Source organism: Barbus barbus, assembly GCF_936440315.1.
Source record: "Barbus barbus genome assembly, chromosome: 15".
NCBI lineage: Eukaryota > Metazoa > Chordata > Actinopteri > Cypriniformes > Cyprinidae > Barbus > Barbus barbus.
Window position 1 is genome coordinate 29,149,585 of NC_136743.1, and position 27,417 is coordinate 29,177,001.

Genomic DNA, 27,417 nt, shown 5'->3' on the forward strand with positions numbered 1-27,417 from the left:
GAAAAAAGCCTGTTTGTTTCCTTAAAAATATGCATCACAGATGAGGTGTAGGCTGTAACAGTATCATATCAGTTATATTATAGCCAACTGTTGATGGTGGTTTTTACTTTCAGTAATGACATCCTCTGTTGTTTGACTGCTAAAATTTCCTTCACAGAATTTAATAGAATAGCTGAATTTGTAAACTACAGGGTTGTCCACATACTTTTGGCCATACAGTTTATAAAAATTTAATTATATATATATATATATATATATATATATATATATATATATATATATATACATACACACACACACACAACCCAAATTCCGGAAACGTTTTTTAAATTTTAATAAAATGAAAACTAAAAGAGTTTCAAATCACATGAGCCAATATTTTATTCACAATAGAACATAGATAACATAACAAATGTTTAAACTGAGAAATTTTACAATTTTATGCACAAAATTAGCTCATTTCAAATTGTATGCCTGCTATAGGTTTTGTACTCTTCCAAATTCATTCTGCTACTGTCATCATACATTAAGTTATCAGTAAAGTTGAGAGGGCCTGTTTCAGAGACAGCCATGAATGCCCATGCCATGACTCCACCTCCACCATGCTTTACAGATGAGGCTGTATGCTTGGGATCATTGCAGTTCCCTTTTGTCTTAGATAAAGTTTCATCTTTGTCTCATCGGTCCATAAACACAGTTCCAAAACTCTTCTGGCTCACCTTTGTGCTTTTTTTGCAAACTCTAATCTTGCCTTTCTATTTTTGGTGCTGGTCAGAGGTTTGCATCTTGCTGTGTAGCATCTGTAATTCTGTGCCAAAGTCTCCTGAGGACAGTAAATTGTCAGAGCATCACCCAAGCTTTCTGGAAGTTGTTGGTGATTTTACAGACACGTCTTTTAGGGTTCATTTTCACAGCTTTTATGATTTGTCTGTCATCAACTACTGTTGTTTTCTCAGCCGATCAGGTCGTGGTCGCTGGTGGTTTCCAAACTCTTGATTTCTCCATGCCCTTTGTTTTTTTGCTAGAGCTCTAACAGACTTCTTCTTTTCTTTTAGCATCCGAATTGCTTGCTTTTCTCTCAAAGTCAGCTCCCTCGTCTTCATCCTGGTTTGTGTGTGTCATCATCGAATGCAAGATTCAGAATACAGAAGTAATGGATATAACTGATACGACACATTCCCTGCTTTTAATATCTGAAGAATTAATGCAACAGGACACAGCTGATCACTTAGAGAGACCTGTGAGGAAACTGCTCCAATACTTATGCTCACATCAGATAGAGGGATCAAACTCTAAAAGTGCTGATCTTCTTAGCTGGTAAAACATCTATGTGTTGAATCACCCAATAATAAAATGTGACATTCTGTAGTTTTGTCTCATATCCATCTTTTAATCATATTAAAGACAGCAAGGGTCCTTACACGATCAAGAGCCAGAAACGTAGCAAGGAGATCGGTAAAATAATCCATGTGACTTCAGCGGTTCAACCGCAATTTTACGAAGCTACGAGAATACTATTTGTGTACAAAAAAAATAAATTTGTGTGCTCGTCTGCGTCACCCCAGCTCCATTTTGGAGAATATCCACTGGATGGAAACTGCGTACGCTCTTCTGTGTTAGCCGCATACCGGATGCGCTGTTTTTGTTCAAAATGAAAGCGTAAATATACGTAAAAGACATATTTGCAGCTCACACAGAAGAGCGTATGCAGTTTCTGTCCAGCGGATATTATCCAAGATGGTGCTACGCTGATGTAGAGGAGACAAACTGTTGAATAAAGTCTTTATTTTTGTTTTCTTTGCATTCAAAAAGTGTTCTCGTAGCTTCGTAAAATTATGGTTGAACCCCTGATGTCACATGGATTATTTACTGATCTCCTTGCAACGTTTCTGGACCTGATCGTCTAAGGACCCTTGCTGTCTATGGAGGGTCTGAGAGCTCTCAAAAATATCATAATTTGTGTTCCGAAGATGAACAGAGGTCTCACGGGTTTGAAACAACATGAGGGTGAGTAATTAATGGCAGAATTTTCATTTTTGGGTGAACTAACCCTTTAATCACGTTCTCCTGATTTGCACTTGGCTCAAATTTTAAGCACTTTATATACTGATAAATGTAGGTGTTTACTAATGTCTACATAAGAAATAAGTAAGTCATTATGAGCTGAAAAAAATGCAGTATACTTGACTAGATTCACATTTTGTACACACACACTCACATATATATATATATATATATATATATATGTATATATGGTTAGTTAACAAATAAATATTGTCCTATGGTGTGACAGCAAAAATGTAGAAAAAAAACTTAACATACAAATAATATGAAAAAAATGTATCTTCATTCTTAGCATGAGAGAGGTTTGTCTTCAATGTTAGAGTTTTTTTTTTTTTTTTTTGCTGTTACACCATAGGACACATTAATACATCAACTAACCATATATGTATATATATATATATATATATATAGTTATAGTTATATATAGTTATATAGTTAATAATATATGACTTCTGTTGCCTTTATTTTGAGCCAATTATATTTTTAAGAAGACATTGTTCAGTGCCTAAGAAGTCATTTTCCTCATGGGGATCATTTACTTGTCCTGGCAATAGACGATTTCATGTTTTACAGTCCTCGTAGAGATATTTTGGTATCTTTTGATATCCCACAATATAGACAAAAAATCTGGAACATATTTGGAGAATTGTAGCATTGTATCACTTGCTCACCAATGGATCCTCTGCAGTGAATGGGTGCCGTCAGAATGAGAGTCCAAACAGCTGATAAAAACATCACAATAATCCACAAGAAATCCACACCACTTCAGACCATCAGTTAGATGACCAGCATCTTTGAAACGAGAAGCTAAATGTTTGTAGCAAACAAATGCATCATGCAAAGTTTTAACTTTAAACCATTGCTTTAGTCTTTAATCTGTTGTAACACTTCCTCCTGTCCTCTCACATCAAAATCATTTATCTGTTTAGTACTCTTTTAGACTGTTTATAGTGCTTCATCTGCTTTTTCAAGGGAGAAAGTGATAGATAAAGGACTCTAATTAATGTGTTTTAATTATCAATCTGTTTTAAAATTATAAGATAATTCACTCTTTAAAAACACATTTTTTACACTATTTTACAGTAAATGTTTTATTGTCCTTTAAAATGTATTATTATATTTATCGTAAATTGTAAGGAAACTATTAACAATTAGCACGTTTTTGCTGGAAAACTTTTATATTTTTTCAGGTGCATCGTTTAGAGAGTAGGTTAAAAAAGGTTTAATGTCACCCTAATAATGTATAGGCTTATACAAAACAATGCATCTTTAATATCAGTGAGATTATGGAGGAGAAGAATGGACAAGGATTGCTTAATATGCTCATGAGAACATCCCGTACCACCATCCCTTGTCTCTTGTCTCTCTCCACCCCACCCAAGTGCCAAAGACTGACAGGAGCGATGGCCATTCACAAGTCTCCAGTGCAGTAACGAGGGAAAGATGCTTTTGGAAACAATCAGCCCCCCGCCAGCTCCGAGCGAGCATTCGTTACTGATGGGAGTAGTGAACGCTACAGTAACCCACGGCAGAAGCGATGCTGTAGATATTTACCACAGTCGCTCCAAGATCTACGAGGCTCGACGCGTCAGATCCACAGATGTGGGTTGCGTGGTCGGTGTGTGGATGTGTCTGATTGAACCATTAGAGTTGAATAACTTTTGAGAATGCACGTCTGTTTACGTTGAGCTGAGGAATGGACGCGCTTAGGAAGTGAATGTCAATGGAGAATGTTCACGGTCCTCGTTGGCGTCGAGGCATGGATGCATTCCTGCTCTACCTTCTCCTGCTAGTGGGAATTGCGAAGGGATCAAATTATGGCTACGTGGAATGGTCTGAAAACGACAAAGATCCCGACATCAAGGCTAAATATCCGCTTTACAGCACCGGGGAGACGATGCACCAGCAGCCGACCATCTCCAGCACCGAGCGGACGGCAGTGGCGCATAAGCTCGAGGAGGATCTGCCGCGGGTGGTCACCGCTTTCCTGCACACGGGGGACTCATCCACCCTGGAGCATGTCAACTGCTCTCGGCGGTACGAGCTGAGCAGCCTCCGCGGTGGAGCTCACGCCGCCTCGCACTCCTCCCTCCACGGCGTCCTCGACACCATGGCGCACGCCACCAACTTCCTAAACATGTTCCTGCAGTCCAACAGCTCCAGGGAGCAGCATCTGCGGAGGGATGTCCAGTGGTACCACGCGCTGGTGACGAGTATGTTGGAAGGGAATCCTAAAATCCACCGGGCGGTGGTCACATTTCACACGGAGTCTCCTGAGGCGTCCGGTCCGCAGGTGTTCCTTCAGGCGACCAGAGGCGAGGAGCGCATAGTGCTTCAAGATCTATCCAACACCGCGCGCCATCGCCTTAAAAACAGGACGTCTGAGTCCGACTGGTACAACGAGTTTCGTGACCGAAAGAGACCCCAGAGGCTGGCCAAAAGTCGAGGGTTTCCAGCAGCGCAGGGCGGATATTTTCTGGACAGAAGTCATGTCAAGTGGTCTGCGCCCTATCTAGAGTGCGAGCACGGCAGTTTTGTGCCGCACTGGCTGCTGACGCTCTCCGCCGGTTTCTATGGTCTGAAGAATAACACGGCGCCGGAGTTTAGGTAAGACACTCCAATGAACTTCAGCAGAAGTCACAAACATAAACACAGACTGAAGAAGAATTACATTTTATAACTTGCAATCTCCAAATTCATGTTTATGTAAGACATATGTTTTAGTTTGAGCACATACAGCAAATGTATTGTAATTTGTACATACACTATGACTATGCCGTAGCTTATATGTTTAATGCGAGATCAGTTGTTCACATACTCGATATGATTGTAGGGGAGACCGGGGCGGGGCAAGTTGTCACTCACCCTTAAAGTAGTGGCCAAAATTATTAGAACACTAGTATTTTCACCAGCAAAAAAATAAAATAAAAAATAGATTTAAGTCACCTATTTCTATCTTTTGCTGTAGTGTGTCAGTAGGAAATATCAGTTTACATTTCCAAACATTCATTTTGCCATTAATTGTAATAATGAGGTGAGATTTTTGTCTGACAGCAGCCAGTGCTTCACACAGAGATCTGATCTGTGAAGAACTGTGGCAACATCTCCAAGATGCTTCAAGAAACCTACTTGCAAAGCTACTTGAAAAACTATGCACAAGTGCACCTAGGACAAAAGCTGCTTTAAACGCAAAGGATGGTCGCACGCCAAATGTTGATTTAATTTAGTTAATAGAAGTTAATTGATCAAGAAAATCTATTTATTACATAATTTTTGGCAGCATCCTCATTTTACAGCATTTTTACACAAGTGCCTAAAACTTTGCAGGTAGGTTTCTAGAAGCATCTTGGAGATGTTGCCACAGTTCTTCTGGATTTGGTCTGTCTCAGTTTGTTCTGTTTCTTCATGTCATTCCAGACAGACTGGATGATGATCAGATCAGATCTCTGTGTGGAGCACTGGCTGTTTCAGACTCCTTGTGCAAACAAAAATTTCACTGGATTATTACAACTAATGGCTAAATGAATGTTTGGAAATGTAAGCTGATATTTCCTACTGACACACTACAGCAAAAGATAGAAATAACTGACTTAAATCCAATTTTTAGCTGCTGAAAATACTAGTGTTCTAATCATTTTAGCCACCACTGTATTCCAGTGAGTATTTCAGAATTATTTGTAAAATTTCTGTTGGTAAATATCTTAAAGGTTTGGCTCCAAAAAAAAAAAATAGAAACTTTTCCTTAAGAATAAAAGATTAGTTCAGTGAACACATGTTGAGTTGTTATGTGGGGTCAGTGGTCACAAAACAGGAATACTAGTCTTTTAAAAAGGCCGTAAAATTCAAACGGTAAAACAACAATGAAACACAAAACAGTTCATGAAACACCTGGCCAACCTGACTTCTATAAAAAAAACTTTTATCCTGAGAACATCTTTTATTTCAAATCAGTTCATTAGTTGACTCTTATCTTAATGTATGCTAGTGTGATTACCAGTAAAAATAGCAAAGATATGATGATATTATGATTGTTGAATATTAGGTTTGAGGCAAGAATTGTCTTACTGTAACTTACTGTAATATAATTTGAAATTATCTGGCCTCAGAACATTTACTGCCAGTGTACAGTTACTGAGTTATGACCCTGTCTTGTTAGGGTTATTTAGACATTAACCACATTAAAATAAATCTGTATGTCGATGCACTTTGAATAAGGTTAGCACAAGCACACCTTTTAAGTAGAACATTTCACAAGGTCTTATATTCGTGAAAAAATTATATATTGTTAAAAATAAATACAGTATGTATTCAGACACTTTCTGAAAGGTTAGTGGACCATGTTCATATTGAACTACTGTCGTCATACATCTAATGGAAACTGTGATACCAGTTGGTTAAAAGTCATTGCAAAGATGGCTTGGCAGCATTTGTACATAGATGCCACTTGCCTGATATTTTGTCATCAAATGCAATGACATTCAGACATTTTTAATTTAGAGAAAGTCTCTTGAACACATGTAAACACTTGATTGCACAAAAAGAATGCTGGGTTTCTTTCAGCATAGTAATGTGAATATTAATGTGCTAAATTGCTAGGTATCACTCAGAGACAGCATCAGGTCACAAACCTTATTATTTCAAAATCAATCAAACCATGAATACATTTCAAAGGCTGCTGGCTGCACTGGTTGCTTGAACACATTTTGAGTTTTGGGCCAGTTGTACTTGAACTCTGCACATGATATGATATGCACGTGAGTTAAATTTTTTTTAATAATCTACAGCCATTGGAGTTTGTTGATATTGCAGCTGTAATGTTTTTTTGCCAGATGTCATCTACGCAACAAAATGACAATTATCAATTTGAATGGTTATATGACACATCAACTCCTGAGATTCTGTTCAGTATAGGCAGCCTTTAATGAAAAGTTCACCAAAGAATTAAACATTCTGTTGTTTGCCTTCACCTTCACCTTCATGACATACAATAATAGATGGCCATGCCAGTGAAGTAAAAAAAAGCACCATAACATAAAAGTAGTCTATTATGACTTTTCTTCTATAGACCATTATCATGGTAGACACCAATTTATTTTTTGGTGAATGCACATGAGGATCAGGAGTAGATCCGCAGTCCATTCAATGCGTTGTACTGTCTTAAGGTCCTCTAAATGCCACAACACATTTTCATGGAGTGCAATTCTATGTCTTTCATTCCATATAAATTTCATTAATTTAGTTTGTCAAGAGAATAAAAGCATGTTTTGAAGAATGCACATGTGTGTTTGTGCTCTTCACTTCTGAAAAGGATTCCTAAAGGGGGGTTCCCCAAAGAACCTTTAGGTGAACTTTTTTTTTCTTAATGTGAAGAACATTTTGAAAAGCTAAAGTACCCTTTTCCACTATAAAGAACTTTTTGTGGAATGGAAAGTTACCATAAATGCCAGTAAAGATTTATTATTAAAGGAGCCCTATTATGCTCTTTTACAAAGTCTTGATTTTGTTTTGGGGGTGTACTAGAACATGCTCTCATGCTTGGTGGTTGAAAATCGCATTATTTTTCACATAATTTACATTATTACAATACCTTTCTCCCCAGCCTGGCACAAACGGCTCGATTTGTTCCGGGTTTGATGAAGGCCCGCCTTCCGAAAAATGAAATGTGTTGTGATTGGTTAGCTGTTCCAGTGTGTTGTGATTGGCGAACAGCTTAGACGGTGTTTCAGATCTGAGCGCGATTGCCATGTTCACATATTCCCAAAACGAACCGAGCTAAGGGGGGAAACGTGCCAGGTTCCGAAACATCGGGCCAGGTGTGAAATCACCCTTACACTATTTGTTGCAGCATATATATGCAAATTCATTCTCTGCCAGCGGGAGGTGCTATTGGAGCGGGAGAGATCAAGGTTTCCCCGGTAACGCTGTACACAAAGCAGCGCTTCGCTCACAAACGCTGCTTTATCAGACATTACATGCAAGATGAAATGAAAATGACATCCAAAATTTTCTGAAGACAGTCGGTTTCCTTCAGAAATACAGTGATATAAAAACACCCGCACCGGGTTTCTATTCTGAAACGTGCAGTGCTCAACCAAGCGTTCTCCCCACCCCCCAACCATTCAGATTTCAGTAGGCGGGATTTATTTTAATGATATCACAAATACAGGAAAACAAGTTTGTAGTCCAAATGAGCCGTTCGTTGTAGTTCTTGAAAAGGGATTTTTTAAAAACTGAAATATCTCCCTTTAGAGTGGACTTTGAGATGTGTAACTTTGCAGATCTTTTTATGCCCAAACATACACACGACGCACTGACTAAAATTCAAAAAGTGAAAAAACATAATAGGACCCCTTTAAGAGTGTTGAATTTCAATGTAATTTCTCCAATAATGCATCACACTAGTTTTTAAGCAGCGAGTTACATTGTTGTATGGGAAACACATCCTAAGTCTAGAACAACATAAAAGTAAGTAAATGATGATTTCCAGGTCATTGTACAGCTATTCCTTAGTTTCATTCCCTTTGTTTCATTTTTAAGAAGCACATTACATCACTTACAAACACAATGAAGCAAATTAATCTCCTCAACGTGTTTTACATAAGGTCTGTATAGCCTACTTAGACTTATACGGTCAGTGCTGTTTTATTTAATGGTCTGTTGCATAAATTGGCATGCTTCAGTGGTGGATATTTTAGTCTAGCGCCAGACATGTGGGGTTCATTGCTGTCAATCAAACTGAAAACAAACCAACTCCTTCTCAAAGCTTTATTTTTGTCTCCTTTGGAAAAAGCATGCTGCTGACCCTGACCATGCATGCAGCTGTTTGCCAAAACCTGTTTAAACTCTTATATGTGGGCTATTAAATGGATAATTCACCCAAAATGAAAATTCTGAATTATCACATGTATTGTTTTTGGAATTGAGTAGGCCTCATTGATCTGAGCTGATGCACCTCAGTTTTTGAGTGAAAAAGGCATTATTTTGAATAATTTTGGCAATGTTTACTCAAAAACGGAGGTGTATAAGATCACATCACTGAGGCCTATGATCAATCACTTTGAAAAAGAAGTACAAAACCTGTGCTAATTGAAAAAAAACAAAAAAACAAGTTGATAAAAGGATTGAATCCAAATTTGGTAATAATATAGCATAACAAAGTCAGTGTGTTTTAGTCCAATATTATAACATTAACTAGCATTTTTGGAAAAAATAAAATCAAAATGACTGGAACACAATATGAGGGTTAAAACAACAACATGGCAACATTTTCCCCCCTACTCTTCAAGTTACTGACCACTAATTAATTGGGAATGAAAACTTTGAAAGCTTTCAACATTAGCTGAATGTAGCTGATACTTCTGCAGCAAAACTGGAAGCTCAGAATAGTGTAGTTAAGAATGGTCTTTTCTGTCTTATTTTATGATGGGATGCCATTTTTATGGCGGAATATTCTGTGAGGATTTCCAATCTGTCAATAATCAGGATTTTCAAGCCTCTGAAATTAAAAACACATTTGGCTGGCAATGCATTGTTATTTGTTATAAATAGCTATAATTGTCAGTGAAATGCAAAATAGTTTTGTAAATTGCAAGCATAATGCTTATATTTGGAGCTTTGTTACTTGCAGGATGCGTCACGTCAGAGTAGATATTGGTTTGTCATGGAGTTTTAGTGTGAAAACCTATGATTGCGGTTCTAATTTTTCTTGCAGTATGTTTCACATCAGTTATTTTTATCCTTATGTAAGTTATTTATACGTCTGATCATCAAGACATTGTAATAGAGTTTGAGAACAGGATTGTAAACATTGTTAACATCCCTCGACTTGAAAGAGTAGTGCGTTGAGCAGATAAGTCTCACATTTCTCTGTGACTCTCTCTCTCTCGTTCATGCTCCATTTTCTTTGCCTAAAGATAAGAGAGCGCGCTGGCAGCTCCAGCTATCTGCAGGTGTTTGTTTCACATCTCAGCAGACAGATGGCTTCTGCCTTTGGGCCTTCGCTGGAGTCGAAAATGAAACGGGAAGAAATGAGCAGAGAGGAGTGAATTGGGGGCTCATGCAAATAACAATCAGTGTCATTCCCCTGCGGCTCCAGACTATGCCACCAAATGAAGAGAAAATCAAAAAAGAGAACTCTAATAAAATGGATTTTTTTTTAGTCAAAGCAACAGGAACAAATGTATCCGTTCATAAGAATGAAACATTTAATTAAAGCCTGCAGTGTGAAACTGTTGTTGAAGTTTCAGAGGAGCAAGCACTTAAATTGTTCACAATTACACCAGAAAATTAATAACAATATTTATATAAGAAGTTTGAAATATGTAAGATTGGTTAATTTATTGAAGACTCTTATGCTCACTAAGCCTGCATTTATTTTATCAAAAAGTTTTCTATTTGAATATATTTTAAAATGTAATTTATTACTGTGATGCAAAGCTGAATTTTCAGCATCATTACTCCAGTCTTCAGTGTCACATGATCCTTCAGAAATCATTCTAATATGCTGATTTGCTCAAGAAACATTCTGATTATTATCAGTGTTTAACACACATTTTATAACTCGTAATTGCATGTTTACATCTCACAATTCTTATTTTCAGAATTGTCAGATATAAACTCACAATTGCGAGAGAAAAAGTAAAACTGCAAGTTTATATATTGCAATTCTGACTTCCGAGCACACACTTGCAAGTTTATGGCCTGGTTTCACAGACAGGGCTTAGACTAAACCAGGATTAGGCCATAGTTCAATTAGGACATTTATAAACGTGCTTAGGAAAAAACATAGCTGGTGTGCTTTTTGAGACAAAACAAAGGCACTGATATATTTTAAGATCAGTCAGAGCAAGTTTCTTTCAGTTGAAACAGCTAAGACTTACATTTTAGTCTAGGACTAGGATTAAGCCTTGTTTGTGAAACCGGGGGTATGTCTCACAATTCTGACTTTTTTCAAAAACTCACTCTTTTTGATTTATTATTCAGTGTCGGAAACAAGCTTCCACACCATGCAGTGCTGTTTGAGCAACAGAAATATGCGGCACATACTCTTCGGTCTCATCTCTCATGCTGTTATCAGGCAGGAAATGGAAAGGAGAGGTTCGTTTACAGCAATGCATTGATTCTAGAGTTAGTTGAATTAGATGCCGGAGACTGATGTGGTTCTTCATTTATTTCAACAGGGACATAGTAAGTATGTTAGTTTTATGTTACATTGTGCCTTTATAACAGACACCATCATCTTTGTGATATAAAAAAAGTAGCAAAGATTGTGAGAGAACATGGAGTCGATATGGAACGGCTTGGTCCACGGGTCTCAGATAACATGCCTTATGGGACATTGAAAGAGAAGCCCCCCTAATGGACCTCTATCTGGAGTAAAAGACAACAATCCTCATTTTCACGTAATGACCCGGAGGGCTGGCTTTTCCCTTTAAATCAGAAAGTGAGAATGCTTACATGAAAATCTTACATCATACAACCAACAGCATTTGCAAATCAGATTGAATATGGCATTGCAGAATTGATAAAAACACTTTTATTTTTGCAATCTGAGTGTCGGATTCTGTTCAGTCTAATGATGGCTCGTCTCATTCCCTGGGGAAGAGCAATTGAAATGCCCTTGCAAAGTGTAGCGTGCAGCTCATAATGAAACTGCAGGAACTATTGGATGCATGGAGGTTTATTTTGTATCTAACAAGTTGACCATTCTGCATTCTTTCAAAGAAATTGCAGTAGTTTTATTTTCTGAGGAATGTTTTCATGAGAAAAAGTTTATTTTTTCTTTTTAACATTATAACATTGTTTGGAGCATAATAAACAAATGGTCGGGGAAAAAATTATTCATATTTTAAGATATTTTCTATGTAGAGGACTCCAAGAGTTAATAAGGAACTGAAAACAAGACTCTATTACAAAAAAAAAAAAAATTATGTTCTATTTTTATAGTCAATATACCAGTCAATTTGTAGGTTAAAAAAGGTTTAAAAAAAAAAGGTAACCTGCAATTATTTCAAGGACCTATATATATATATATAAACACATTTACTTTTCCTTTGATTGTAATTATACAGTAATTATTCTATGAAATGTGTATTTTGATTTCAAACCATATTTGACACTTCAGCTTCATTCCTATGTGTGGTGAAAAATGTATATATTTATATTATATTTATATTTATAAGATAATTTAGTAATGGTACACTAAATAATTGTGTAGCATTTACTTTGAAAAAAAAATACATATATATATATATATATATATATTTTTTTTTTTTTTTATTTACTTGGAATATGTTTTCAATTGTGAATACATTTCAGAAATTATTACAAATAATTGGTAGGTAACACTTTGAATTAAATGTGAAATTTCAAGTAGAAAGTAGAAAATATTTTCTTGTAAAACCCACTCCAATAAGGTTTGTGTAATTTACTCCTATATTTTTTACAGTGCATCATGGGTGAATGGGAAACAATAATTTTTAATTCATTTAAAAATAAAGCTGAGTAAATGTAACATACCCACCTTTTTCTTTTTATGGGTCTGGCATCTGTGTCCAGCTATTTTAGCTGTATATTGAATATTGGTGTGCCTTACCATATTATTTTAATGTATTATCTTAATTATGAACACACTGGTTTGAAGTGCAAACAGCTTTACCGTTTACTGCACATTGTTATTCTTCTCGTTATTTCCCTGCAGCGGCTAATGAACCGGAAGTCTTGCCCATAGGCTTACTTCTGCATTGAAGAAAAAGGTGGATATAGTTCATACAAATATCAGATTTTCTATTTTGAATTTTAGAGAGTTAAGCACTTAAAGCTTTACTCCACCCCAAAATGAAAATTTTGTCATTAATCTCTCACCCTCATGTCGTTCCAAAGCCGTAAAAGCTTTGTTCGTCTGTGGAACACAATTTAAGATATTTTGGATGAAAACGGGGATGCTTAACGTTATGAAGCTACGAGAATACTTTTTGTATACAAAGAAAACAAATATAACGACTTTATTCAACAGTGAAGTATAATTCAAATGTTGTGCTAAAACACGCATATGTGAGTTTGAGCATAAATACAAAAAATACATTAGCAATGTATTTTTTATTTTTACTTTAGATTAATATTAATAGTAAGTCTTAGCATATGCACCGTAATATTTGAATTCACTCATCTTCATTCTTGCATATATTTGCATACTAATTTGTGCTCATCGGTAGCTCTCTTCACACTGCAAAGGTGGTACAGAAGCCACATTATGTGTTGATTTTGATGTCGCCTGAAATTAAAGTGTCATCATGACTACAGCGCTGCGGCTCTGATGCAAAAATATAACTATTTAACGAAAGCCTAAATCATTGATACTGTTATTTCACTGTCTTTGCGAGTTATCATTCAAATCTCTCTCTCTCTCTCTCTGTCTCTTTCTGTCATGGTGTAGAGGAGTTGTGCGTGTGGATGTTTATCTGCAGGAGGTGGACATTGACCAGTGCTCCAGCAGTGGCTGGTTTGCAGGAACTCACCGCTGTAACTTGACAACTATGGAGGTGAGCGTTCAGTCTCATCACTAACACACAATGATTGAGACAAAAAATGTTTGCTTCTGCATGGAGATTTACATTAGACTAAAGAAGTAAACAAAAAATGTAATTAAAATTAAATATTGAAATTAAGTGAAAAATTCAAAAAAGTGCATTATGATCAACACAAAAACATATTAATGTAATAGGTCATATTTTGGTGGAGAAATGCAAGAGGCTTGCTATTTATTTGTGCATTAAATCACAGATATATAATGACCTGTGTGCATTGTGTATTGTGAGCATATAAAACATTTGAATGTTTCGTTTTGTGCAGTGTTTGCATTTAACATCATTTTTCCCTTATCAAAGCACACCTGCATGTTTAAAGGGGTCCTATTATGCTCTTTTACAAAGTCTTGATTTTGTTTTGGGGGGTGTACTAGAACATGCTCTCATGCTTGGTGGTTCGAAAATCGCATTATTTTTCACATAATTTACATTATTACAATACCTTTCTCCCCAGCCTGGCACAAACGGCTCGATTTGTTCCGGGTTTGATGAAGGCCCGCCTTCTGAAAAACAAAATGTGTTGTGATTGGTTAGCTGTCCCAGTGTGTTGTGATTGGCGAACAGCTTAGACGGTGTTTCAGTATTGCCCCGCCCCTTGCCAAAACAGCAAGTTCGTCAATATTACCATATCAATTCAGACCCCGAGAATATTGAACAAGAGGATCGCGCAGAACCTTTGCACGCTCGGATATTGCAAGACATATTAAAGTGGTAACGTTATTCTTGTTGTTGTTGTTTTTTGTTTTTTTTGGCTAAATCAGTTTTAGATAGGATGTTAAGTTATTTTACAGCTTAAAAATAACTGCATTTACTATGTACAGATTAGTGCAACGGTAATATGTACAGTGGTGTGAAAAAGTGTTGGCCCCCTTCCTGATTTTTAATTTTTTTGCATGTTTGTCACACTTTAATGTTTCAGATCATCAAGCAAATTTTAATATTAATCAAATAGTGTGGTAGTGTGATGGTCTGGGGCTGTTTTGCTGCTTCAGGACCTGGAAGACTTGCTGTGATAAATGAACCATGAATTCAGCTGTCTACCAAAAAATCCTGAAGGACAATGTCCAGCCATCTGTTCATGACCTCAAGCTGAAGCGAACTTGGATTCTGCAGCAGGACAATGATCCAAAACACACCTGCAAATCCACCTCAATGGCTGAAGAAAAACAAAATGAAGACTTTGGAGTGGCCTAATCAAAGTCCTGACCTGAATCCTATTGAGATGCTGTGGCATGATCTTAAAAAGGCGGTTCATGCTCGAAAACCCTCCAATGTGGCTGAATTACAACAACTCTGCCAAGATGAGTGGGCCAAAATTCCTCCACAGCGCTGTAACAGACTCATTGCAAGTTATCGCAAACGCTTGATTGCAGTTGTTGCTGCTAAGGGTGGTCCAACCAGTTATTAGGTTTAGGGGGCAAGCACATTTTCACACAGGGCCATGTGGGTTTGGATTTTGTTTTCCCTTCATAATAAAAAAACTTCATTCAAAAACTGCATGTTCTGTTTACTTGTGTTATCTTTGATTAATATTTAAATTTGTTTGATGATCTGAAACATTAAAGTGTGACAAACATGCAAAAAAATAAAAAATCAGGAAGGGGGCCAACACTTTTTCACACCACTGTATTATGTTTATTGTTTTTTAATTCTAACATTATAACATGAATTGCAGTGAAACTGTTATACAGTTGAATTTACTTATACCATAGTCCCATAGACTTACACTATTAGTGGCGGCATATATAATACGGAAATTAATTATCTGCCAGCAGGAGGTGCTGTTGGAGCGGGAGCGATCAAGGTTTTCCCGGTAACGCTGTACACAAAGCAGAGCTCTGCTCACAAACACTGCTTTATCAGACATTATATGCAAGATGAAATGAAAATGTCATCCAAAATTTTCTGAAGACAGTCGGTTTCCTTCAGAAATACAGTGATATAAAAACACTGTTTCTATTTTGAAACGTGCAGTGCTCAACCAAGCGTTCTCCCCACCCCCCAACCATTCAAATTTCAGTAGGCGGGATTTATTTTAATGATATTCTAATGGACCACTTTGTGATGTCACAAATACAGGAAAACAACTTTGTAGTCCAAACGAGCCGTTCGTTGTAGTTCTTGAAAAGGGATTTTTTAAAAACAAAATATCTGCCTTTAGAGTGGACTTTGAGATTTGTAACTTTGTAGATCTTTTTATGCCCAAACATACACACGACACACTGACTAAAATTGAAATTAAGCATAATAGGACCCCTTTAAAGCTTTCTAACGTCATAATATCCCTGATGTGAAACTTTTCATTTTAACAGCATCAATTGTCCTTTCCAATTAATTGGATCGAGCGCAATTATATTTTTGTTTGCTCAAGTGGGATTGCTTTCATGTTTCTTTTTTTTTCCCACTGTGAAGCTTCACTTTCCCTCCAGATTGGTTCATTATCTTTGTTTGTATTTTAGATGAATTAAATGGGGGATTTATCACATCCTTGACTGGAGTCTGTAGTAAGCTGTCCGGGAAGTTGCTCTGCGAGAGCTAATTAGACCATCCGAGCTGTTCTGCCAGGGTGCCAGTGAGAGTTTGGGTTGGTTTGGATGTTTCTGGAGGGCACACTCGCACGCTAAATCACATCACTGCATGGGTTTATGCATTATGTCACTGCACAAGTGCTGGACTACATGAAGTGGTGTGAAAAACACACAAACAAATCTTAAAGCAAGCATGGTGTAAACATTTGTTCCGCTGTTTTTTGGAAATTTTACTAGTAACATACTATGTAATGTGGTATTTCTTTGAAAAATGTGCTAATTAAACATAACATTCATGAAACACTTAGAGTTCAGAAGCTGCTCTTTTGCTCTTTCTCAGTCTAAAGTGAGATATGTTCTTCATCTGTGTGTGTGTGTGTGTGTGTGTGTGTGTGTGCTGGATAGGGGTAGGTGATATGACCAAAATATTATTGTGTGTGATAATATAATTGTTTTTTGCTGGGATTTCAATGAAACTGATTTATATTTAATAACAAAATGATAAAGCATATCTTTGTATAATTTAGTGAATCTTGGACACCATTAATGATTATTCATAACAAATAAATAGTAAAAACAAAAGACTCAAAACAATAAAACTAACATAACAAATCAAATGATTCAGACTCTACATTTTGTAGCATTTGGACCAATCAGACACATGATTTTGCATTTGATTTAACAAATCAATTAGTCATTAAATTAACAAATAGTCACAGACCCCTCACCCAATACACATACTGGGTCCCAATATGTCTGTGAATGACTCCAGGCCCTCGGTTCCATGGCAAACGATCTGATAACGCTAGTTTTATTGCTCAAAGGAATGCGGGCAGAGCAACATTTCCCCTTAGGAAAGACACATTATGCCATAAAAACGGACTCTTCTATAATTAATTAATAGAAAAACCTTTCTTTGAATGAACACACATATCTTCAGGTCATTGTGTATATTATTACTGTTCTTGTATATGTTTTTGTGTATTGTATCCTGTTTTATGCATGCTTATGATAGAACACTATAATATTACCTCACTTATACAATGTTTGGTCTCTATCAATTCGTCTTCAGATGAACTGATTGAGTGTGTATATTATATGCAGATACCTATGCAACATATAAGTGTTCTAAGAATCTTTAATAGTTTGTATATCAACTTACAATCCAGTTCATATGGAAATTACCATGCATGGAGACAAAGAGTCGTAAACTTTCCCTCCACAAGTTCAAGTCACCATAGGCTCTTTGACTCCCCAGAGGTATGACCTCTATAGCAGATAAAGCTCTCACATCAGTGCAGTATGCGGTTCTGTTAGATCCTAAGAGGATGAGGAGGATGTGAGCTAGAACTCTTCTGGACCCTTAAGTTTTTGTGCCAGGCCTCGCGGCCTTGACTTTCCTTTCAACCAACGATCCTCGGATCTCAGCAGATCTCTTTCTTAGCTCTTTTTCCCTTTCTAACTGGGAAGAAACTCCCAATTACCACCGAGCCAGAATAACATCTTTTGGAGTTCATCACCCTTCAAACCCAGAAGAACTTTCATCCGAGACTGCATCCGGACACTCGTTCAACGACCAAAGGCATTGCAAGTATCGTACATTTAACTTAACAAAATAGAGGTTTAGTATAAGCTATAGACCCCGTTATAAATGGAGCTGATGGTATTATTTAGGTGGTTAACTGACTCTTTTCATAGCTTCATTCTCTGGTTTCCTGATGGTTTCATCCATCAACTCTCATTTGCCCTTTCCCCATGTGTGAGTGATTGTATGTTTGTTTGTTTGTATGTTTGTTAGACTAGTTTACGTTAGTGTTTAGTTAATAAAAGTTGTGTGCACAAATTACATGAGTTTCTGGTTCTGCCTTGCAAATTAAATTTCTCTTTACGATTTTGACCCTCGCTACATGCTCTAATGCATTAATAGGAAAGTATTTTCTGTGGCCAAGGAAATATCCTTTCTTAGAGTTGATATGAACTTGCACTGAATGTTCGCTGGATGGATAGATCAGTTAATGGCAATTTAATTATGCTACAGTTAATTGTAATTAATCATAATTAATTGTAATTATTTATATACAATTTCCCTTTTGAGGTATAATTTGCTACAGTTTTGATTGGACGAGCCACATTTGAAGTCATTGAAAAATCACTTTAATTCTGTTGAATATGGCAAGTTGCAATGTTGCTTAGTAGTACCAAAATTTCAGTAGTCGATTCCATGCCAGTAAAATTACATGGTTCTCTGTATCAATTTTGGTACCATAGCAAAAGCTATTGTAACTATTTTATTGAAATATTTTTATTTCAATTCAATAAATAAAATTATGTTCATTTTTAATGCTATTAATAATTATAAGTAAACAATATGCTAGCATGTAGCCTTAGCCTGTCCTGCATTTTAATATAGCCGTCACTCCAAAAACTAATGTGTAATTCGCAGCAAGAAAAATAAAACTTTTAAACAAATCTAAAGATATATAAAGATAGTGAGGAAAGTTTGAACTGAGCTAAGTGTGCTCCCTGTATAATCAGTTAATCTAATCTAAATCACTTCAGTTCAGCCATTGACTGAGTAAAAACTACAGTTTTGTTATGACAACTCTTGGAGAGTTTAGCATGGTAATAAAGATGGCAATGTTAATGTGTTTGGTCTTGGCGGAACAGATTTGCTATGCTGCTTCTGCAGAGCAAGTACCAAAACTTACTACTGCCAACACATCCACAGACATGCTACTGTGAGCATGTAATAAATACTGCTGCTGCACACATAACCAGGAATTGAAATTAACTTTTTCACTCACCAGCCAATTTTTAAAGTTACCGGCTATTCATAACTTTTACTAGCCAAAAAACAAAAAGAGAAATAAAGATAATTAGACAATATTTTGTGTTATTGTGCTGATATCTTAAGGACTACTGTGGACAGCTGACTCCTAAAGTTTTTGATATTCTTGAGTCAAATTCTTACATTTAATCAGTCAATTATAAAAATAATATATTTAGGCTGTTACTAATCAAATGAAATCAGTATCAAGAAAATTAATCTTTACAGAAGATGCATCTGAAGTGGCATTTAGATGTATTTACACGTTAATGCAGCTTAGAGGGACATGGAATGCTTTAACCTGCAGTTACAAATGCATAAATAATACTTTGATATTTTAAACATGAAATGTTGAATACTGATATTTGAAATTATAAAAAAAATGAAAAGATACTTTAAATGTTAAATTAAAACTGCAAGCAGGTGGCAGCAAGTCACCGAGTCGTTGCGGTTGAACCGAATCATTTAAAAGGTTGATTCATTCAAGGAACAAAACACCATCATTTTGCTCAGAGACATAAAACAGGGCTGTGGCTGTATTTGGAATGTTTTTGTTGGCGAAATAGAGCAAAACCTAAGTCTCTTGATATTAACTTATTGTTTATTGAACTGTTGTATAAAATCAATATCACATTTGTAACCTGATTTTTTAAGAAAAAAACGGCACTCTTCGTGTGATATTGATTAACTATATGAATTGGCATAAATATATACAATTTCTGCCCCCTTATCTTGAATTATGTGATTATTTTGAATGCATATTAATAGACTGAATCATCCTATGAAAGAACGCACTCTAAATGTTCACTAAGTTAGTCTAACCAGACTTAATCACGTCATGTATGAGTGCACTCTGTAGGTGTGTTTTGTTTGTTTTTTGCAATATACTCGATAATGTCATGCTGTCTCGTGAGTTCAGTATTTGTGCTAAACCTGCGCAGACTTGGCTTGCATGAACTTCCCCAAGACATTAATGAGTGAACATAACTTACGAAAAGTAACCGCTAAATCGGCTAGTGATTTGACAGCGTTACCCGCCACAGCTGATTTTTACCCGCATTTGGCGGGTTGGCTGGTGTTAATTTCAAACCATGCATATAACATATATGAAATAACCCCATAGCTGATCTATACAGGTGGAGCTGGGGAAGTGGAGGGTTTCTGAAGTGCATCGCAACTGCTACACCAAGCTCAAAACATTAAAACAATACAGTGGTACATTTTGGTATGTTCACTGCTGCTTTACACAAAACATGTTCTCAATCCATCTGCACTGTTTTTGAATTATTCTTCTATGTTAACATGTCTTTTCAGCATCTTCTGCCATGAATGCCATATTTTTAAGATGCTGTGTCACATTAAAGAGTGCTATTGGGAGCCCTGCATTCTGTTACATTGCATTTTGCTCAGTAGAAGTATGGAATTTTTGCCTTTTAATGCTTAAAAAAGGTAATTGGACACCAGACTTAAGGATATATAATTTGGTCATCTATATGATGTGATCGGATATTGCGTGGACTGGACTGGGTTTGCAAGGCCAAGTTATTGTCTTGTGTTGAGGAGAATTTGCCAGTAAGCTGTGATCCATTATAATTGCAGTATAATGGATTTCGGTGGGCTTACTAAATTATTGACCATGCTCCGTGTTTGTGTGGTCCCACTCATGGGAACACTAGAGGAAAAGCAGCAAGGAAAAGCACGGCAGCCTTCATAAGCACAATGCTTATTCCCGACCACAGCAACTGAAGCAAAACGATATTCGGAAGGGTTTCCTGTGTTCATGAGAGAGAAGTAATACTTGTGTGCTGTCTGAGTATGAGGAAGAAAGCAGTGCGTGTGTGTGTGTGTGTGTGTGTGTGTGTGTGTGTATCACTCCCTGTGTGCCCGTGTGAATCTATTTTTAACCTCATCTCTACCTAAGACAGCAGGACTATGCCTCTTAAAGTCTGTCCTGTCATTCAAGATGAGCAACATCAGCCCAGGGCTTGACAGGAGCGCATCCTGAATGCCCTGCAATGACTTTGTTCCTAAGGTGGATAAACCCGAGTGGATGTTAGACTCTGTCTTTCCATTACAGCTCGAGATAAGAGCACTGGAGACTTGAGACATGAAATGTCCGAGGCCGGCACCATATAATCAGAGCTTTGTCACACAAAGGCAACATTTTCCTTTCTGTTTCCCAAGGGTTGTAAGTCTTTTCTACTGCTGTGCCATTTCTTCCACTCCATTAGTTGTAATGGTAATGTTGTGTTATGGTGGATCTCATTGGCTGTCAGTAGAATGCTATTGTTTCTGAGTGTAATCAGTGAGTGTGTCGCATAAACTCTCATGCATCATTAGTAGTAGAATCTAAAACTGAAGATGAAAGACTTTAAATGGACAGTTTACCCAAAAGGAAAATTCTGTAATTTTTTTTTTTTTTTTTAGAAAACATGTACTTCCTTTTATCTGCAGAACACAACCCTTTGTGTTCCACATTTCACAGTGATGAATATCCAGTTTGGTGAACTCAATACAATGGCAATGGTAACTCAATTAATAAAGGATTAGTTCACCCAAAAATGGAAATTAGCCTGTGTTCAATAAAAGGCCTCCTGTAGCAAATCCATCCGTTTTTGTAAGATAAATATCCATATTTCACGACGCATACATCCTACGTCATCCACCGGAATGGCTTCCACATACGACAGATACCGGAAGTGAGAGAAAAGTGTTTATTAGGTTTGAAATATGGATATTTTTCTCACAAAAAGGCAATGGATTCGCTACAGGAGGCCTTTATTCATGCCCTGGAGCTGTGTGAGGCACATTTTATTATGGATGCACTGTTTCAAAGATTGGAAAGCCTCTGCCCATCTTTACTTCATAGATACCATAACAAATGTTTAAACTGAGAAATTTTACAATTTTATGCACAAAATGAGCTTATTTCAAATCTTATGCCTGCTACAGGTCTCAAAATAGTTGGGACGGGGACATGTTTACCATAGTGTAGCATCTCCTTTTCTTTTCAAAACAGTTTCTCGATGTCTGGGAATCGAGGTTATGAGTTTCTGGAGTTTTGGTGTTGGAATTTGGTCCTATTCTTGCCTGATATACTAGGTTTCCAGGTGTTGAAGAGTTCGTGGTCGTCTTTGACATATTTTTCGTTTAATGATGTGCCAAATGTTCTCTATAGGTGAAAGATCTGGACTGCAGGCAGGCCAATTCAGCACCCACTCTTCTACTACGAAGCCATGCTGTCTTGACGTTGTCTTGAGGGGAGACCTCTAAAACCTTTATATACCTTTCAGCATTCATAGTGCCTTCCAAAACATGCAAGCTGCCCATACCGTATGCACTTATGCACCCCCAACCATCAGAGATGCTGGCTTTTGAACTGAACATTGATAACACGCTGGAAGATCTCCCTCCTCTTTAGCTCGGAGGGCACGGTGTCCAGCAAGAATGTCCAACATGATTTCCAACAAGAATGTCAAATTTGGACTCGTCTGACCATAGAACACTTTTCCACTTTGAAACAGTCCATTTTAAATGAGCCTTGGCCCACAGGACACGACGGCGCTTCTGGACCATGTTGACATATGGCTTCCTTTTTGCATGATAGAGCTTTAGTTGGCATCTGCAGATGGCATGGTGGATTGTGTTTACCGACAGTGGTTTCTGGAAGTATTCCTGAGCCCATTTAGTAATGTCAATGACAGAATCATGTGATGAGTGATGCAGTGTCATCTGAGGGCCCGAAGTCCACGGGCATCCAACAAAGGTTGTCCCTTACGCACAGAGATTTCTCCAGTTTCTCTGAAACTTTTGATGATGTTATGCACTGTAGATGATGAGATTTGCAAAGCCTTATTAAAGTATTCCACAATCTTTTTATGCACTGTTTCAAAGATTGGAGAGCCTCTGCCCATCTTTACTTCTGAGAGACTCTGCCTCTCTAAGACATCCCTTTTATGTTACAGACCTGATGTCAATTAACTTAATTAGTTGCTAGATGTTCTCCCAGCTGAATCTTTTAAAAATTTCTTGCTTTTTCAACCCTTTGTTGCCCCCGTGCCAACTTTTTTGAGACCTGTAGCAGGCATAAAATTTGAAATTAGCTCATTTAGTAGATAAAAGTGTAACATTTTTCAGTTTAAACATTTATGTTATCTATGTTCTATTGTGAATAAAATATTGGCTCATGTGATTTAAAAGTCTTTTAGTTTTCATTTTATTCAAATTTAAGAAACGTCCCAACATTTCCGGAATTCGGGTTGTATAAACAATACAACCTTATCATATAAATTGAACTTCAAATAAACATAATTATTTTGTTTTTTAAATTATTTTAAAAAGAGCTCAAAACTTGAATTTTGATAACACTGACATCAAATAAACAGCAAAAGAATAACAAAGAGCTCAAAACATGAGAAAGTACGGTAGTGTACCATTTTGGGATGTAGAAGGCACTGGTCTTTTTTAATTGTTTTCCTATGTAAACACTAGATTGGCCCCTTTAACAGTTGCAATGAATCTCGCTGTCTTTCCAGCATCTCATACCATGTTTTGAGAACCATACGTTCTGTTTCATTTAGTTTCGTTCTGGTCAGATTTGATCCAGATTTATTGTTTATATAGAGACAGAACGACACGCGTCATAATCTGGAAACTACGCCCACTGGGGGGAAACAATCCAACGCTCTCCATTGACTTTGTATTGCGGGAAGCTGCCTCTTTGTCATTTCTGGCTTATAACAAAAAACAGAACAATGCCTAAAAGCTGGTATGTGACAAGGTGTACAGTAAACAAGCTGAAAAACCCAGAACTACGTTTTTATAAGCGGTTGACCCAAAAACGAGCGTTTAAGGACACAAAAGTAGAGCGCAACGTGTCATATTACTCTGAGAACTGCGCCCACTGGAGGGAAACGTAATCGGTGACATGAACCATTCATTATTTTTAACTATGTCAAAGGATTATTTCTCCACCCTATGTGAACCTGAGAGGAGGAGATATATTAAGAAATTAAATTTTATAGGTCTATGTCAGTGCCCCTTTTCCTTACCTTCCTTTTGTTTGAGAAATTATCCAATTGAATGGATTCAATGTGAAATACCCTGCCATCTACAACTATTTGTGTCCTTAAACGCTCGTTTTTTGGTGGTTGACAGCTTATAAAAACGTAGTTCTGGGTTTGTACACCTTGTCACACAGCAGCTTTTAGGCATTGTTTTGTTTTTTGTCATAAGTCACAAATGACAAAAAGGCAGCTTCCTGCAATACAAAGTCAATGGAGAGCATTGGATTGCCCCCCCCCCCCCATGTGGGTGTGGCCTAAATGCGCTCTGTCTTTGTATAGGAGGTAGCCTCTAAATGTGACTGGTGGAAATTAACAATATTTTAACATTATATTCATGTTATTCATACTATAGATAACAACTGCTTACTGTATGTGTTGGCCAGTTGATTCTTGAATAATTCATGAATCTCTGCACAGATGCACAGTGTAATTGAGTCAATACTATAACAATAGCAAATCAGACTGGCAACAAAAAATGCTGAATTTGTGAAATATTCCTATAATTCACATTGTCAACACCTTCTGTGCTTTGATACTTGATACTACTCAGAATAATTTCTCCATGAATTTGTGATGTGTTTTGATGTCTTGTTTGAACACTATGTAAATATTCCCAGTGCAGGGTGGAAGAAGTATGTGAATGCTTGGATAGTTTTTAATTCCTCTTTATAAAACTCTTTCAGTTTAGCAGTATTCTTGGATGTCTGTTGAATGCATCTCAGGTTAAGGTCAAGCTACTCCAGAAGGCGTATATTTTCTTCTGTTAAGGCCATTGTGTTGTTGATTCACTCCTGTGCTTTGGATCGTTGTCCTCAACTTCTGTTGAGCTACAGATGGCCTTACATTCTCAGGCAAAATGTCCTGCTAAATCACATCTTATCACCAATTTATGCAGAATTGAAAATTGTGAAGCCAGAGTTTGTCTATCCACTGATTCCGAAGCCAATGCCATGCTTAATTTTTTTATAAAAAGCTGAAATGTCATGAGAAGCAGTTAACAGGTAGCTGGTAAACACAGAAACACATCACAGCAGTGCTGGATGAACCGAACTGAAGCTGCGCTGTCACGAATATACACGCAAATCCAAATATATCTTGTTGTAGGCGTGTTATGTCGTCAGCATACAGCAGGAGGTTGAGCACCACTGTCTTCAGTGACAGATTGATCTTCTAACTCTGCTGATGTTGACACTCCTCACTCCCGAAGATTTCCAAACATGAATTCATGGTTTCAAATGTCTCGGCTCGCCCACATTTATCTGCTCTGGAAAGCAGCAAGACTGGTATTATCAAATCATATTCATATAGAGCATGCTCAGAGGGGAACAGCTAATATACTGAAAATCATGTTCTGGTGCCTAGGATAGAGAGAACTATTGAACCACAAGGGTATATAAATCAACATTCAGCCCTCATCAAAGCTTTGCCCTCTGGAAATTAAAATTGGCGAATCTCACAAGAACAAAACCATCGATTCACAAGACCTTTTATGATTGTTTTGCATTATGGCATTCATTTCATGATAATTAAGCACATATACAGTACCCATAAACATTCTCATTACAGTCATGTATATAGACTTTATAATTCACAATTAAATTATTATTTTTTTCAGTTATAACTATTCTCATTCGTGATTTTTATTGGATTCTCATTACTTTTAGTATTTTACAGTAAAAATAGTATTAGTATTTTACAGTATACACGTGTCATAAATGTCCATTGAAGCTGAGTTGAAATGAGCCCATGTGCAGATTTATATGGAAATGTATTTTCTTTGTGTAAGGGAACATATTGATCGCATGGAAATATATTTTTGTTCCATAAGGGGCAAGAACACATGAGGGCATTAGAAGCACGTGACAAAAAACAGGAGATATGACTGTGACTAAACTACAAAATAAAAGACAAGAAAACCTAAACGTGACACAAAACCCAAAACTAAATGTGACAACATCAGTCATGACATTCTGGGGTGTGTAACACATAATAACACACCGCTCATCCGGGTATTTGAGGCCGCGCCGCACTTGCTCTTGTTTCATTCAAACACAACTGCTATCATCTTGCACCTCAGTTATCGACTGTATTTACTGTGAAATGAAACCAGAAGACTTCAGTATTAATAGCAGACCTGCTGTAATATTTTTTGAAGTGTTCATCTTGATTGTTTTGTACACTGGATTTTAATGGATTTTAAGATAATGTACACGTAAGATTTTAAAATACCTGCATCTCAAATATCATTTTTTGTCCTTGTCTTTATTTATGTGGTGGAAAGCTGTGCAATTAGTGATAAGAATTTACATTATATGCTATAAATGTTTGTCTTGTCTTGTCAAAAACACTGTTCATGCAATGCTGATTGTTTTATTTTGCTAAAAGAAACAATCTCGTCAAACAATCTACGTTTCCTGTAAGAAAAAAATAATGTTTAAAAATATCACCACATTATCGATTTTACGAATGACAAACCTTAATGGATAACTTAGTCTAATATGTACAATCAACAAATGTTAAAAAGATGAGCTCTTTATATCACAGTACAACAAATAACTAACAATAATGATGAAGTCAGCAAACAGCAAAACAATAATCCTATAACAGTAACTGCATAATTTAATCATGCTGCAATGCATGCTGGGAAATCACAAAGCCTTAAAATTTCAACAATATGAAATTCTTTGTTCAGACAACTGTGTTTGACTAATTGGGACAATATTTGGGGTAATTTTGTTGGTCTGACAAACGTTTTTATGTAGTTTCAAGAAAATAGCATTTTTTAGTATTTGAGACTCTAAAAGTTTCGTAAACTGGAACATGTGCGGTTGCATTTCTTTACAGTGTGGTTTTTATTGCAGAATAAATAGAATGATATCCGCTTCACATTGGGTCCTGATCACCCTGTCGAGGTTTATTATCTTCTAGAAAAATCATTCCCTCATTAAGACACATTGAATCCTTCTTGCTAAAATAAAGGTGACAAAACAAGGGCTAATTTAACCTGAAACCTTTCTCTGAGATCAGCATCCAGCCCATGATGAGAGCCTCGCTTCATTAGATTTCCTCTGGGCTTCATGGCACTTCCAGATTATTTATAGAGTCTTGTAAACTCGGTGTGAGTTTTTTCAGACCTAGTTCTCTGTACAACAATTTATTTCTCTTTCTGGAATACAGCAGTCTAAAGAGTTGAAGTTCGCAAGTCTCTTTTGCACTTAAAACAGGCACAAAATGGCATTGTTGTTACAGCAGCATGAAATGTGCATCTTTTGCACATCTTTCTTGTTGCACTGTATGTATTGTTCTATACGTAAATACGTTTTGATTTCAAGCTTAGCAGTCATTTT

General features: G+C 36.8%; 1 pseudogene across 1 annotated transcript in view; it reads left to right on the plus strand.

Annotated features, from left to right (window-relative positions):
* The first annotated feature begins 3,781 nt into the window (after positions 1-3,781).
* The window catches only part of LOC306881115 (metabotropic glycine receptor-like), a 47,531-nt pseudogene continuing 23,895 nt past the window's right edge, over positions 3,782-27,417 (plus strand). Inside the window, exons 1-2 of the transcript in view lie at positions 3,782-4,671; positions 13,499-13,604. The product of the transcript in view is annotated as a metabotropic glycine receptor-like (transcript). The remainder of the gene's footprint in view (positions 4,672-13,498; positions 13,605-27,417) is intronic.